The 16,981-nt window shown below is 40.9% G+C and overlaps 1 long non-coding RNA gene across 2 annotated transcripts in view; it reads right to left on the bottom strand.

Moving 5' to 3' along the window:
• LOC132370933 (uncharacterized) overlaps positions 1 to 16,981 on the bottom strand; it is a 141,546-nt gene that overhangs the window by 109,690 nt on the left and 14,875 nt on the right. For both annotated transcript variants that reach the window (XR_009504718.1, XR_009504717.1), the window contains exon 2: positions 1,368 to 1,467. This is a non-coding gene — a long non-coding RNA (uncharacterized LOC132370933). The remainder of the gene's footprint in view (positions 1 to 1,367; positions 1,468 to 16,981) is intronic.

The raw sequence follows: 16,981 nt of genomic DNA, 5'->3' as shown, positions 1-16,981 counted from the left end.
GCAACTAAGCCTGTGGGCCACAACTACTGAGCCTGCGCTCTAGACCCCGTAAGCCACAACTACTGAACCTGCGTGCTGCAACTACTGAAGCCCACGCACCTAGAGCCCATGCTCTGCAACAAGAGAAGACACTGCAATGAGAAGCCCGTGCATCGCAATGAAGAGTAGCCCCCCCGCTCGCCACAACTAGAGAAAGGCCACACGCAGCAACGAAGACCCAACACAGCCAAAAATAAATAAATTAAATAATTTAATTTTTTAAAAAAATCTTTAAAAAAAAAAAAAGGCATGATCTGGTCCCTATTTATCTTTCTAGCCATATCTCTTGACTGTTGAGACTCTATATTTAGCAATCCTGAATCTCTCAGTTCCTTGTATGAACCATGCTTCCTCTCACCTCTGGCTCTCTGTTCATATTGTTCCCTCTGCCTGCAACAATGTTTTGCCCCTCCTGCTCTTTCCCTACCCCTTTATTTGGCTAATTCCAACCCATCATTCAAAAGACACCACTTCCTCTCATTAACCATCCTTGAACCCCCAGTGGTTGTCCTCTGGTATAATGTTTCACGTGAAATTATCACCATACATGGAACTTTTAAGTTTGTGTGTCTTGCCCAGTAAACGTCAAGTTCCATTTTGTCAGGAACCAAACTTGTTCACTGCTTTATCCCTGAACCTAACTCAATGCTAGGCAGAAAGTAGGTGCACAATAAATGTTTGTTGTTGAGTTAATTAAGTAGTTAATTAATTAAAAGCTGGACAAATAAAGAAAAGCCATATAGAATTAAAGCAGTTATCCAAAATTATTGTTTATAAATTAGCTAATCATATATATTTGACCCATTCCTTAAAAAATAATCAATTCCCTGTTCCCTGTCATCTTCCAGTTGCACCCTTTTCTAGCTATTCATTGTATATTCCTTTTTCTCTTTCTGCTCGGGATAGGGCAGTCCAGCCTAAAGGACTATGAGGCTGAGCTCCACCTAAGTAAGCTAAACATTCATATTTCTACAGCCTTCCTTCGATTGGTTAGCTCAGTGTGTGCTGCATACTCACAGAGCCTCCTTTTGTACCTTGTTCCTATACAGAATCCAGATGATCCAGACACTGTAGATACCATCGTGCAAAATCTCGATTGAGACCATAACAAGAAGATCGAATTTACTGAGTACCCTCTGATGATATTCAGGGTGGCTCAGGCTTGTAATAAAATCGTCGGCAAAGACTACTGCCAAGCTTCAGGGTCAAAGCAAAAAGATCACAGTCACCAGCACCAAGAGGAACAGAGTGAAACAGAAAAGGAGGATGAAGGGCAAGAATTGTCTTCTAGTCATTCAAGTTGGAGTGAAGGAAAACATGATTCTTACTCCAGAGGCTCCAGGGGCAGCATTAAACACAGGTCTGGGTCCAGCTCCAGAAGAACTGGGCATCAAGGAGGCTTGTCTAGTGCTGGGCACAGGCAAAGCTCTGGGGAAAGAAAGAGAGAGTCAAGTTCAGGCTACTTCAAGGATAGTAAGAAAAATAAGCATGGTTCTCATCAGCACAAAAGGTCTAGGAGTGAAGAAGTTGGTTATACTCATTCAAGGAACTGTAGCACAAGATCACACTCAGCAAATCAGTCAGGTACTTATGGAGAACAAGGGCATGTGTGCCACTCAGAGGATCAGTCTTCCAGTTCTGACCAACACTGGTCTGACTCAAATGAATCTTTAGTGAAGAGACAATATAAGAAAAAATCATGCCAGTCACTTAGTAAGCAGCATCGTGGAGTCATCTCAGGGAGTTGTGGAGGACAAGACCACCGGTCAAATTCAAATGAGCCCACTGGTTGTGGTCATGGCTCTGGCTCAGGCCAGCCCTCTCAACAGAGATGGCATGAATCAAATGAAGGATATCAATCAGGAAACTGTGAAGAACAAGGACACTGTTCTACTTCTAGTTCGAGTGAGGTATCCAGTTATGGCCAACACAGGTCAGGCTCAGGATGGTCTTCTAGCTCTATCCAATGTGGGTCTGGATCAGGTCAATCCTCTGGCTACAGACAACATAGATCTGGCTCAGGTCAGTCTTCTGGCAGCATGGATCTGGCATAGGTCAATCCTCTAGCTATGAACAGCATAGTTCTACTTCAAGACAGTCACCAAGCTGTAGCCAACATGGATCTGGCTCAGGTCAGTCATCTAGCTGTGGCCAACACAGTTCTGGATCAAGCCAATCTCTTAATCATGGCCAACACAGGACTGGATCAAGTCAGACTTCTAGCTATGGCCAACATAGGACTGGATCAGGCCAGTCTTCTGGCTTTAGACAACATGGGTCTGGCTCAGGAGAGTCTTCTGGCTTCAATCAGCACAGATCTAGCTTAGGTCAATCCTCCAGCTATGAACAACATGGTTCTACTTCAGGACAATCACCAAGCTGTGGCCAACAGAGATCTAACTTAGGTCAGTCTTCCAGCTATGGTCAATGTGGCTCAAGTCAACGTGGCTCAAATCAGTCTTCTAGCCACAGCCGACACAGTTCTGGCTCAAGTCAGTCTTCTGGCCACAGCCGACATATATCTGGCTCAGGTCAGTCTTCTACCTTTGGTTAGCATGGTTGTAGCTCAAGAGAGTCATCTGGCTTTGGTCAGCATAGATCTGGCTTAGGTCAATCCTCTAGCTATGAACAACATGGTTCTACTTCAGGACAGTCACCAAACTGTGGCCAACATGGATCTAACTTAGGTCAGTCTTCCAGCTATGGTCAACGTGGCTCAAGTCAATGTGGCTCAAGTCAGTCTTCTGGCCACAGCCGACATGGATCTGGCTCAGGGCAGTCTTCTAGCTTTGGTCAGCATGGATGGTTCTAGCTCAAGAGAGTCATTTGGCTCTGGTCAGCATGGATCTGGCTTAGGTCAGTCATCAAGCTATGGACAATAGCAATCTGAATATGGTCAATCTTCTAGGCATGGAAAACATGGTTCTGCTTCAGGTCAGTCCTCCAGCTTTGGACAAAAATGGTCTGGATCAGGTCAATCTAGCTATGGCCAACACAGGTCTGGCTCAGGTCAGTCTTCTAGTTGTGGCCAGCATGGATCTAGTTCAAGACAGTCTTCAAGCTATGGTCAATATAAGTCTAGCTCAGATGTGTCTTCTAGCTATGGCCAACCTAGGTCTGGAGCAAGCCAATCTTCTAGCTACAGCCAACATAGGTTTGGCTCTAGTCAGTCCTCTAGGTATGACTGTTATGGGCCCAGATCAGGTCAGTCTAGCTTTGGGCAACATGGGTCTAGCTCAGGAGAACCTTCTGCCTTTGAGCATGGATCTAGCTTAGGTCAATCATTAAGCTCTGGATAGTGTGAATCTAGATATGGTCAATCCTCTGACTATAGACAACATGGTTCTGCTTCAGGACAATAACAAGCTGTGGTCAACATACATCTGGATCATGCCAGTCTTCTAGCTATGGCCATTGTGGGTCTGGATTAGATCAATCTTCTAGCTATAATCCACAGAGGTCTGGATCAGGACAGTCTTCTGGCCATGTCCAATGTGACTCTGGCTCAAGTCAGTCCTCTAGCCATGGCCAGTTTGGGTCTGGATGGAGTCAGTCTTCTAGCTATGGCCAACACAAATCTTCCATGGGTCAGTGTTCTACCCAGAGTCAACATGGATCTGGCTTTGGTCAGTGTCCCAGTTCTGAACAATATGGGCCTGGCTCATGTCATTCATCTAGCTTTGGACGATATGATTCTTGATCTGGTCAGTGTTCTAGCTCTGGACAATATGGGTCCGGCTCGTGTCACTCATCTTGCTCTGAACAAGGTGGTTCTGGGTTTGGTCAGTGTTCTAGCTATGAGCAACATGAATTACAAGGGAGATGTAGGTCAAGTCCAAATGGAACTCATGAAGGGTATAGCAAACCCCAAACAGGCTCAACCCCCAATCAGTCAAGAAGAAATAGCCAGGAATGGTCAGGGTACAGCCAGAAAGAAAGAAGTAGGAGTTGTAGCCCATCAAGTAGCAAGTCGAATGGATATGAGAGTATTCATGGACAATCAAGAACATGTAGGCAACAAAGCCAAGGACGGAGCCAGGGTCAAAGGGAATCTGGCTGTAGCCATTCAAATTGTAATGAAGGGCAACCAGGAAGCAGTTATAGACAAGATGAAAGCTCCTCAAGTTGTGGCTTTAGACAGTTTGCACCCTCCTATGAACAGTCTAGATCCAACACTACCAATACTTTGTTAATTTGCAAGGAGGATAATAGACAAGGTGGCTATTATTACCAGAGAGAAGGAGGTAGCTATGAAGGGGGAGATACAAACTCAAGTTCCCACAATTTCCATAGCAGCACTCCACTCTCTGAATATGTCCAAGAGCAGAGGTGCTAATTCAAGGAATGAATAATAAATAGAAGTGAAATTAACTCAAGTAGTAGTTTAAGAAATATGAAACTTATATACAAGCAATTCATTATGAAACTTCTTTCTAGCACTGGATGTATCTATTTCTGTCTTTTCCTTTTAAACATGTAACTGTACTCAATTCCTTGTTATTGGGTTCCTTCCAAAGAATGTACGGTATGGGGGCTACTTTGTTAGGAAATACTGAGTTGAATAAATAATGTGTGGGAATAAATTTGGAAGAATAAGGCAAAGCATTTGAGGAGCCTGGGGTTTAGTTGAGATGTCTTTTTGAGAGCTCCTTACTCATCATATGATGCCAAAACTAATGTTTCATCTCTAAAGAGGCAAAAATTATAAATGTATTACCAGTTCTGGAGCCAAAGCTTCTCTTATAGTAACATGGACCATAATTTTTTGTGTGCCCCACAATGGATGACAGCAGAAAAAAGAAGACCCTAAAAGCAAAGACACAGCATTGATAGTGTCTTTGCTTATCAAAACCACCAAGCCCCTATTCTTAGCTGCATCTTTAATGAGTAAACTAACAAGAGGCATTAAAAAGTGGCACTAGGTGCTTCTCCCTAACCTGTGAGTGAGAGCATTTTTTTTCTTAAAGGGCAGGGATGAATCAGTTCAGGATTAAAAGATCCAAATGTGGGCTCTGACTTGGTTTCAGCAAGAAATATCTTGACCCCTACTACTAAGAATTTTCTCCAGGTTAAAAAAAATTTATAAGAGCAATAGCGTGAAAATACAATGGCTCTAAAGTACTTCTGTAGTTCACTGGCCTGCCTCATAGGACAATACCATTTATACAGCGATGGAACAAAACACTGTCAACCACTGCTTCATAGTTTCTTAGTTTGGCTGTCGCATATTTGTTTCAAGTCTTTGGATTCAAATAACTGGACTGCATTAAAACTGACAATAAATAATGGTGATCAAATACTGAGGTTTGTCTCATCTCTGCTTCAATTCACTCTCACACACAGGTGGTCAAACTAAAAACTAACTTAAATAGTTATTTTCCAAGGCCCTGTCCTTCACAGATAACCCAGAATATGTAAATAATTTTTTAAATTCAAAAACAAGACAACTCAATTTTAAAATGAGCAAAAGATCTAATTGGGCACTTACCAAGCAAGATGTACAAATGGCCAATAAGCACCTGAAAAGATGCTCAACGTGCTTAGTCATCAGAGAAACGCTAATTAAAACATAATGAGATACTACTACACACACATTAAAATGGCCAAAATTAAAAATACGGGCAATACCAAGTGTTGGTATTACTGGTGGAAAGCAAAATGATAATGCTTTGTGATGACCTAGACCCAGAGGGGTGGGATAGGGAGGGTGGAAGGAGGCTCAAGAGGGAGGCCATATGGAGATATATGTATACATATAGCTGATTCACTTTGTTGTACAGCAGAAACTAACACAACATTGTAAAGCAATTATACTCCAATAAAGATATTTTTTAAAAAAAGAAGAAAGTAAAATGATATATTCACTTTGAAAAATAGTGTGGCAATGTCTTATAAAGTTAAATATACATGAGTATATGACCCAGCAATTCTACTCCTAGGTGAAATGAATACATGTCCACATGAAGATTTTTACATGAATGTTCACGACAGCTTTAATAATAATACCCAAAACTTAAAACAACCAAAATGTGCACAACTGATGAATAGATAAACAAATTGTATAGTCATCCAATGAAACACTATTTAGCAAAGAGAAAAGAATGAACTGCTCATATACATGACATGGATGAACCTCAAAAACATTATACTGATCAAAAGAATCCAGACACAAAAAAAGTACATATGGACTTCCCTGGTGGTGCAGTGGTTAAGAATTCACCTGCCAATACAAGGGACATGGGTTCGAGCCCTGGTCCAGGAAGATCCCACATGCCGTGGAGCAACAAAGCTTGTGTGGCACAACTACTGAGCCTGTGCTCTAGAGCCCGCGAACCACAACTACTGAGCCCATGTGCCACAACTACTGCACCCCTCATGCCTAAAGCCTGTGCTCCACAACAAAGAGAAACCACTGCAATGAGAAGCCCACGCACCACAATGAAGAGTAGCCCCCACTCGCCGCAACTAGAGAAAGCCCGCACACAGCAACAAAGACCCAACGCAGCCAAAAAATTAATTAATTAATTAATTAATTATTTTAAAAGTACATGTTATATGATTCCATTTATAGGGAACTGTTAAAGACAAATTTTAAAATACAAAACATAGAAAGTAGACCAGTGGTTGTCTAGGGCAGGGAATAGAACTTATGAACTTATGAATTAGCTGGAAAGAGGAACCCAACGGGACAGTCCAGGGTGATGGACTTATTCTACATTGATATATATATTTACATCAAAACTCATAAAATAGTATACTTAAAATGGTGTATTTCAATATGTAAATTATACCACAATGAAGTTAATTTTGTTTAAAATCTCCACACGGCTTTTTGTGAAACTTGATACACTAATTCTAAAATTTATATAGAAGATCAAAGAATCAAAATTAGCCAGGACAATTTATAAGATAAATAAGGAGGAGGAATGTCATCTTAACAGATATCAAACTATATTACAAAGTTATATTATCTAAGACAATGGGGAATTGTTGTAAAAACAGACATATAAAGCAATGGAGGGACTTCCCTGGTGGTCCAGTGGGTAAGACTCCACGCTCCCAATGCAGGGGGCCAGTGTTCAATCCCTGTTTGGGGAACTAGATCCCGTATGCATGCCGCAACTCAGAAGTCAGCATGCCAGCAGCTAAGAAGTCTATATGCCACAACTAAAGATCCGCATGCTGCAATGAAGATCCCGCATGCCGCAATGAAGATCCCGCATGCCGCAACTAAGACCCAGCACAGCCAAAATAAATAAATAAATATTAAAAAAAAAAAGCAATGGAACATCCAGAACAGACTCAATTAAGTTATAAATGTCCATAAATCAAAAGACATTCTCAAAAAGTAAAAAAGACAAGCCATCGATGAGCATAAAACTTCTGCAAGGCCTATAAACAACAAGTAATTAATAGCTAGACTGTACATAGAACTTATAAATATCAAATTAGGATAAAACAGCAAAACTTACAAAAAGAAAGTTTACCAAAATAGAAATTCGAACAGCCAAGTGACATTTTTAAAACAATGCTTAGGGAAACATAAAATTAAAATACAATGAAATACCATTTCATAGAGATCAGGTTAGAAAGAACTAAATTCTGGCAATATCTAGCATTGGGGAGGACTGGAGCAATGAAGGTCTACATTGGTAACCATTTAGGAAGCAATCTGGCAATGACACAGGAGTCAGAAAATGTTGCAAATAACTTAAAAGTTCAACAGAAGAATGGATAAATAAATTGTGACATATCCATATACTAGAATGCTATACAACAGTTAAAATTAATGAGATATACCTGGAGTGGGGGGGGAGGGGAGTACAGAATACAACACCGAAATATATTCCACATTGGCATGTAGATTGTTTTGAGTTGAAGGCAATCAAGGCCTAGCAGACTTAGGAAAAGTTTTGTTTCAGAGGTCTGTTTGTTTGTTTTTGCCTCTCCCTTAACTGTCTAAAAGAGTTTAGGTAGGGGGCCTATACCAGGACCAGATCTATTAGCAGAGATAACTTTTTGTATCAGAAAGACCTACCTACATGGCCAGGAAAACATTTGTTTACCAAACATTTGCTCTTCTCAACTTCCTGTGATTTTTCTTCCTCCCTCTGAGGACCCCTACCCCTTTTCCTTTGCTCAGAATGGTACATAAGCCTCAATTGCCTGACTGCCTTTGAGTCTCATATTTTTATGGTACTCCCATATGTATGAAATTAAATTTGTTTTTCTCAAGTTAATCTGTCTTTTATCAATTTAACTATTAGGCTAGCCAAAGAACCTAGAAGGGAAGAAGAGAAAAGTTTTCTGCTCCTAAGTATATTCAGATCTTCCTCAACTTATCATGGAAGTTATATCCCAATAAAACCACTGGAAGGTTAAAATATCTTAAATTGAAAAATGCATTTAATATACCTAACCTACCAAACATCATAGCTTAGTCTAGCCTACTTTAAATATGCTCAGAACACTTATATTAGCCTTTAGTTGGGCAAAATCATTTAAAACAAAGCCTATTTTATAACAAACTGTAGTACATCTCATGTAATTTATTGAATACTGTACTGAAAGTGAAAAACAGAATGGTTGTAAGTGCATCAGTTGTTTACCCTCGTGATCACATAGCTGACTGGGAGCTGTGGCTCGCTGCCACTGGCCAGCACCAAGAGAGAGAACTGTACCACATGTCACTAGCCTAGGGAAAGATCTAAATTCGAAATTCAAAGTACAGTTTCCACTGAATGCTTATCATTTTCAAACCATCGCAAAGTTGAAAAAGTGTAAGCCAAACCACTGTAAGTCAGGGACTGTCGATGTATCTCAATATGGAGAAGTCCCCAAAATATAAAGTGAAAAAATTGTAAAACATGTATATATTGTGTGTTACCCTTTATAAAGTGTTACAATATACATCATAATACCATATATTATTTGTAGTTAACACATACTTGGTAAATATAAAAATCTTTATGGGAATGTTAAACACCAGATTCAGGATAGCGGTTACCTCTGGAGAGAGGGGAGAAAATGGGACTGAAAGAATAAATGAGGCCAAAAGTTTTCTTAAGCAAGTTGATGTTTATTATATTATTCTCTACACCTATTTGTAAACCATAATTATTTCACAAAAGGAGGACAGAAAGATCAATGTGAGCATGACATCGAGGACCGCTCAAGGGAGAAAGTGTTCTGACAAGCTACTCCACTGACATACATGGTCCGGCATGTCCCAGGAGTTGAAATAAACGTATCAGCAGATCAATGCCTGATGAGATTCATCAACTGCATCACACAACCAACTGTCTGGTTCAGACTTGAAACTTACCAGAGAACCTTCTGAAATGTTGGCTTCCTATAATTTTCCCAAAAGGCCAAAGCATTCACTAGCCAGATTAATAAAGACACCTTGTGTTTCTGACAGCACATTTCTGATTGGAAATTAATAAGCTGGCATTCTAGCTTTCATGCTTCATACCCTGGTTAGTTTAGTTACAAAGAAACAGCTTTCCTGAGTCTAATCACCACTGATATCAGTGTACATCTGAGTCTACAAGGATGAGGACCAAACTCTAACCCTTTTACCAGGCAATATCTCAACCTTACTTTTTGCCTCTTCCAAATTTCAGGGTTCAGGAGAAAGAAAATTAAGATAAAGCAGAAAAAAAATTCAAATAAATGCCTCATTGTACAGCTAAGCCAAGTTTTTCATAGTATTCCTCTTCTCCTTGTTATGACTCCAGAATCTAAGAACCAAAGTGTTTCACCTAAGAGAAAGGGGTAGACTAACTGTTTGGGGCAGGATCTTACAGGATCTTAATAACTTATCTAGGGTCTGGATCCCAATTCAGAAAATAAAGAAAGTCAATTTTTTTTCTGTGCACTCAATATGCAATTAATCTCTGGGAGACGGATTCATACTAAGCAAAGTCTTAACAGTCCAATTTTTAACAAAAGATAGATATGCATTGAGAACAGGAACCAGTTGTCTATCATGGGAACTTCCTTCCCACTGGATAGATTCATTTAAGAAATATCAGAGGTTCTTCGATGAGCTTTAGAGCAAAGGAGTTTGATTCTCAATGTGCTGCCCTATCATGATTTAACAATTTGTCTTAAAAGGGAAAGAGTATGAAACTAACATTTTTATTGAGTTCCCTATGAACAGGGAATACTAAATTATGTGCTGTACATATATTATTTAATAATATTATTTATTGCTTAATTTCACTCTCATAGCAACCCTGCAACTAGAGGAGCTACACTCATTTTATTGAAGAGGAAACTGAGACTCTGAAAGGTCAAGTGACTTGCTTACATTAGTAGAGACAGGATTTAGACCCAAACCAGCCTGACTCAAAAAACATGTGAAGTTACCATATGTCTTCCACTCTAGTAATATTTCTCTTTAAACAACTACAGTCAAACTTCTAGGACCAGAGCAGCCCCCTCGTCTGGACACTGCTGGAGTCACACCAACTGGTACTCATCCTCTGACTTTCCTTTTCCTACTCTCCATGCAAAGATAATGTCCTTGAGGGACACTTGAGAAACACCCTTGCTCATTAGCAACATACATAAGAACAATTTTAAGGGAGGACCCCTGTGGCAGATAACTCATCTCCTCACATTTTATTTATCTGATCACATTTAATGCTTCTCATTAGGTTCAATTCCAGAGGGTGGCATTTCTGACCTAGTCCTCCCTAGTGCACGCCTTATTTGAGGTTCACTAAGATCCTACATCAATTCCCCCATCAGCCAGAATTCCCTGTCTCTGCCCTGCCCCCATCACCCACTCCTGTGCCCTCTGACTCCCTCACTCTGTACTCTCTACCCTATATATGAAAGACCCCTGAGCAGCCCTCCCAGCTCCTGCTTGGTCCTTATCTACAAGTCCTAGTCAGAGTATTCCAGATGTTGAAGATATTATATCATCAGGTAATCTGAGACACAGCTATGACAAATTTGCCATGCAATACTCCCAGACTGCATAGGCAGAGAACAAAACTCCATGTGCAAAGACATCAAAGAAGTAATATGTTCAGGGACCAAAGAGTAGACATCTTTGGCTGAAGCATGTAGGCAAAGAGTATCAGCAACTGTGCCTGGAAAAGCTAGTTGGGAAAGGCTTAAGTGGACTGTGAGGTACACAGAGAAGAAAAGTCAGGGAAGAACACTGATAAAGATGAATCAAAGCAGGAAGAGAAGCAGGGGAAACTGCTGTTCCAGAAGCCAAAAAAGAGAACTCCGGTAAGTAACAGGCATGAATATAAAATGTATTTTAAAAAGTTACAATAAATAAAACCAGAGAGAACTGGCAGAAGAGTAAACAAATAGATCAATATATCTGAATAAACAGTCCAGAAATATATATACATATATATGTATTTTTTTAAAGGACACATGGAGTGTCTGCTACATTCTCAACATATGTAAAGCACTTGGAAAAGTGCCTAGTCCACAGTCATCCTCCAGTAAATATTAGTGGCTACCCTTATTATTATTTGTTGTTGTTGCTGCTGCTGTTGCTGTTATTATTACAAATCAGTATGGAAAGGACAGATTCTTTCAAGAAGTTTGATAGGAAAGAGAGGTAGGAGAGTAAGCAAGGAAGACAAAAGAAGCCTTTACAAAGAACGAAATTAAAGTATGGGTTGAAAACCTAGGAGGCACCCAGTAAAATTTACTGAATGAGTGAATTATGTCTGTAAGCTAAGGAGAAGGAGAGTGAAAAGAAAGAGATGGTCAATACCAAAAAGGGGGTTCATTGCTGGCTCAAGGATCTGGAAGAAATGACAGAAATGGAAGCAAGAGCACATATAGCAAAATCAGCCCTAGAAAGGAATAGGATTCCTTATATGCTTGAGGGTAAAAGGAGGTAAAAATGAGTGAAGATATTATCATCTGAGTGTTACTAAAAGAGGTTCCTAGGATGAGAATTATCACCTGAGGTACTTATTCAGAAAGCTAATTCTTGGACTACCCCCGAGACCCACTGAGTCAGAATTTCTAGGAGATGGGATCCAGCAACCTGCATTTAAATGATCTGTTGGATTCCTTTGAGAAGAATGGAAGTTAGGAGAATTCACATCTGTTGCCCCTATGGAGAAAGCAAAATTGATCCCTTGCCCATCACTATTATGACTAAGTACATCAGATCCAACTGTTGCAGGGGGAAAAAAATCTTTATGCCCTGAGATAACCTGAAAATATGGAAGAAGATTCTACCTAAAATTAGTGTCCCCAAGTCAATGAAGCCTTGAGCTCTTTCCTGTAAACTGCTGACTCTCTCATGAAAAATGTTTCTCCCTGACTTTCGAAATACTGACATCTACAAGTATGATAATCAGTCACATGGGGAAATCACTGATTTTTACCCATAAGAAATGACCAACTGTAACCTTGGTAACCTCAGGATTTTTTTTTCCTTTAAATGTCTCTGTGTCATTTATTCAAAGAAACATTCTTCTCAAGACTGGACTCCTAATGCTTTTTTAGACACTCCACCATCTTAACAAAGAAGGAAGTGAAGTGATCTGCTAAAAGGAATATAGGGAGGGAGGGAGGCTTGAAAGGAGTGGGAAAGGTGTGAAGTAGCAGTTGAGGGGTCTGGGAAGGGCATCAACTAGGAATGAGGAAAGATTGTCAGGTAGGATTCAGAGACTAGATAAGGTAGAAAAATCACAAAGGTGTAGAGAGAAGCGAATGCACCATAGTACGTGATATCGCCAACACCCAACAGCCTGGCAGAAGAAGCAAAGAAAATGGCAGATATGAAATCGGCAGGGCAGGTGTGAGGACAAGTGAAGGGTCCAAGGCACTGAACGATCCCTAGTGAGGGTTACAAGTATGGGAGAAAGAGACATCTTACAGTATCTCTCCTGGGCCCAAACTGTATGTGTGAAGGGAGGGATAATCTTACAGTCAAATTTCTCCTTAATTCCATTACTGTAGTAAAGATGGGGCTTCCTAGCAGCAGCAGCTTTTCAGGTAAAGGTAAATAACAACATGGAATATACTAGGACCTATGCATCAATGCCAGGTCACTTATCCCTTTTTAACCTCACAACTCTTTGGAGCAGAGATCCTTAAGCTTTTCAGTGTGCAAACTGGGGTTCTTAGAAGTTAACCATGAGTCCAAGGACACACAGATCAGCCATGATGTAGGTCAGAAGTGACCAACCACAAAACTCGTTCTCAATCCACTAGCCCACACTAACTTCAGAAGCAGCAGGCTCCACTCCACAGAGTAAAGGGAAACAGCATCACAGAAAACCAGATGTCTCATAGAATACGAGGTTGCAGGGAGTTTTTCAAGGAAGAATTAAGGATATAGGGACCTTTCTTGGCAACAGAACTAAAGAAAACGAGAGAAGCAAAATGTAGGAGAATTACCAGAGGGAGGAAAGCAAGTAACAGGCAGTAAGTAGCTGTAGATTGTGTATCAGATTGCTGGTTGAAGGCGTATGTATTTGGAGGACGTGAGCGGGAGGACACAGGGAGGAGAAGGAAGGGAGAGGAAGAAAACAAGCTCAGCCCATCATGATCATTATCTGTTACATCTCTCAGTGGAGGTGGAGGCCCTGTCTAGATGAGGAGTCATTGAGCCTAGCAGGAGAAGCTGATCTCATTGCACCCTTAATCCAGTCCTTTTCTTCTGCCCACTTTGGGAGCAATCTGGGTGACCAGATTTGTGCCTCTTTGAGATGCTTACCCACTGCTGACAAACTCACGATGCATTAGAACATGACTGAGGCCCACACTTGCAAAAGTGTGATTATGGAATCCAGGACAGATATGAAAGAAGGCAAGAAGGAGACTGGCAGGCCGAACAAATAGAGACAGAATAAAGAACAGGTTTATTTAAAATGCACACCCAACCAACCAGCAGTTCCACTCCTAGTCTTGTATCTTAAAAGAAGGTGTACATATATGACAATAATAATATCTAACATTTATATAAAACTTAGTATAAGTCAAACTTATTATATGTTACTATACTATAAACAACCCTCTCAATTACCCCATGAGAGAGATAATTCCATCTTCCCATTTTACTGATGAGGACAGTGAGGCACAGCAATTGCGTAATTGGCTATGGTCACCATAGCTAGCATTTGTACCCAAGTGGTGTGACTCTAAAGTTTTTCTTCTTAACACAAGGCACCAATTATAGCTATGAAATCTGTCCACTGTCCAGAGATGCCCACAGGAAGCAAGTCCAAGAAATCCAATCCATGTCCACGTAACAACCGACATATCCTTAGCACAAAGCTACAACCATGTGAGTACTTTTTCCTTTTCCCCAGGGACCCTCCATTTGCCAAGCTGTGTGTCCAGAGGACTAGGCCCATGCAAAGAGGAAGCCTTTCTAACTCACACAAAGGTGCCAGAGTCTAGCTGTGGTCCTACCTACCTGTCACAGCACTACACTATTTTGTGTGGGAAGATATTTATGAGGCTGTTTGATGCAGCACTGCTTGTAGTGATGAATGTGGAAATGGATAAATAAACTGCACAATATACTTATACTGGAATGCTACGGAACACTTAAAAAGGAATGAACTACTTGTTATATGTATACTGATTATTTAAATATAACATTGAGTGAATCAAGCTGTAAATTATATACAGTATACTATGTAAATTTTAAAACCCAAAAAGATTACATTTTATAAACACACACACAGATTCACCAACTTTGTGTTGGTGATTGCTTCTGAGAAGGGGAGATCATCACTTGGGGAAGAGCACAGGAGACTTAAATATACCTGTAATGTTTTATTCCTTTTCATAAGCCTTGAAGCAAACATGACAAAATATGTCACTATCGATTCTGGGTGACAGGCATGCAATTACTCAAAATAAAAATAAAGATTATTTTTTAAGAATGGGCTTAGTAGGAACCTAAGGAATAGAAGAGTAAGAAGGCTATGCTGTGTGATCAATAAGTGAAACTTTGGGAGTCCTGGCTTCCCAAGAGGTGGAGTAGTTATGGGTGAATGCAAGGTTCAGGGTGTGGCCATTTGAATGGGTGGCTGATGTGGAATGGAAAGCAGCCAAAGTCCTTATTGAATACGGTTACAGGGCAAGATTAGTCAAGGGAAAAATGAGGTTGGAAAGAGGGTGGAGTACGTATGCATCAATGGAGGAGTAGTTGTTGAAAGAAGCCAGGGTGGTGAGCAAAGGCAAGCTCGGCCCATCTCCAGCCACAACACAATGAGGGAGAATGAACACCCTGCACTGGAACTGCTGGAAAGTCACGTCACTCAGGAAAAGTCTGGTTTCAGTTCAGGTGAGGAGGTAGTTACCTCAAAAATTCTACCGACTCTACCTTTCTAATTCATTGATCCAAAACTGTGGGTTCAATCAGAGAGGAGTGTTGATGTTACCAACAAGAAAGACTTCGGGACAGCTTATACTGGGAAATCAAGCCGCCAACTGCACCAAGGAGCACAGAATGCTGAGGGAGATTATCACCAAGCAAAGGCCAAATGGGCAGTAAAATACTCAGTCCTGGGAAATCAAGTTGGCACTGAATGAGTGAAATGACCTGAGGGAGCAGATAGAGATATTTCAGAATATTGTCAATGAAGAGATGACTCTGGCTCAGGAAGTGGTTTTGGTTCTGGAAACAGCTCTGGGAAAGTGTCAAGGGATGAATGGAGAGAGGTGCCCACATATGAAGGGATGTGAGGTTGAGAGTCCAAATGGACCCACACAGACAAGGTAAAACCATATCCTCAGAATTAAATCTTTTCAAGATAGAATAGAAAAGTGACTAGGTCAGAATGGTGAAGAGGAAGACAGGCAAGTATCCAGGAAGGGAACAGGAATAATTGGATGGAACTTGCAGATGTCCCCTGATGCCACTTTTGGGCTAGGAGAAAGTCAGTCCCCTCATTCATGCCAAGGCATGCCAAACCATGTTTGTCCTCCCCAGCACTGAAGGGCCTCACCTTGGAGACACTAATGGAGGCCCATGCCCCCTCAGCTGTAGGATGCCCACACTTAGAGAAAGGGGACTGCTCATTGTCACTGGAAATGTTCATTTAAAGAGACTCCTTTATTTCTGGGCAGAGTACAATGTGCTAAAAAAGAACTGCTTACCTTGATCAAGACCTTATTCACAAAATACACTGATGCCTTTCTGTTAAAAAAGAAAAAAATTCATCACACTCATTCTGGGGCAGAGAAAGAGCACAGACCTACATGCTGCATCCTCCTCTTTATTTTTCTCTAACTCCCCTCCATCCCTGTTTAGGCAGTCTTTTTTCTATTATGCATAGAGGTAGAATAGAAAAAAAATAAAGGTTCCTTGCAATAGCATCTTCTTTCAAATTTGAATGTCTCACACCTGCACCTTGCCTTTTGCATTTAGAAGAGAGGAATGCTGATGTCTTCTTCCTCAGGTCCTTCAGTTTGGGCTGAGGGGCCCTCAAGAGTACACCTTGTGAAGCCCACAGGGGGCTGGGAAAGACCTCACTATTACTACACATAGATGGCCGCGGATGTTTCTGTACCTATAAAATGTTTCACTTCCAAGTATTTCAAAAGTCAGCACAATAAAACCACTCTATAGTGTAAAATAACTGGTTATCAAATCCATCTTTGCTCTGTTTGTAGAGGGAAGTAGTAAGAGAATTAAATGCCTGATATGGTGGGGAACTAGGACCCAGTGGTGACAAGTAACTTTTTATGGTTCACCAGTTTGGTGAAAGCACCAAACCCTCCTGGGCCACCTCGACAACAGCACCACTCTTGTCCAGCTATACTCACTGAGCTGGGGAGAGTCACTTGAGGAAGGAGAGGATGGGGAAGTAGAGCAGGACTGCGCTGAGACCTAACACTCAGTCTTCAGACTTGGCTGCCTTCTCCTCCTACAAAGCAAACCCAGGGCAGAAGCACAGATCTTTCAGTCTCTGTGCAGCCCTGCGTATAC

This window comes from Balaenoptera ricei, chromosome 1 (genome assembly GCF_028023285.1).
Source record: "Balaenoptera ricei isolate mBalRic1 chromosome 1, mBalRic1.hap2, whole genome shotgun sequence".
In the NCBI taxonomy this organism is placed as follows: domain Eukaryota; kingdom Metazoa; phylum Chordata; class Mammalia; order Artiodactyla; family Balaenopteridae; genus Balaenoptera; species Balaenoptera ricei.
This window is presented reverse-complemented; position numbering and strand designations above follow the sequence as displayed.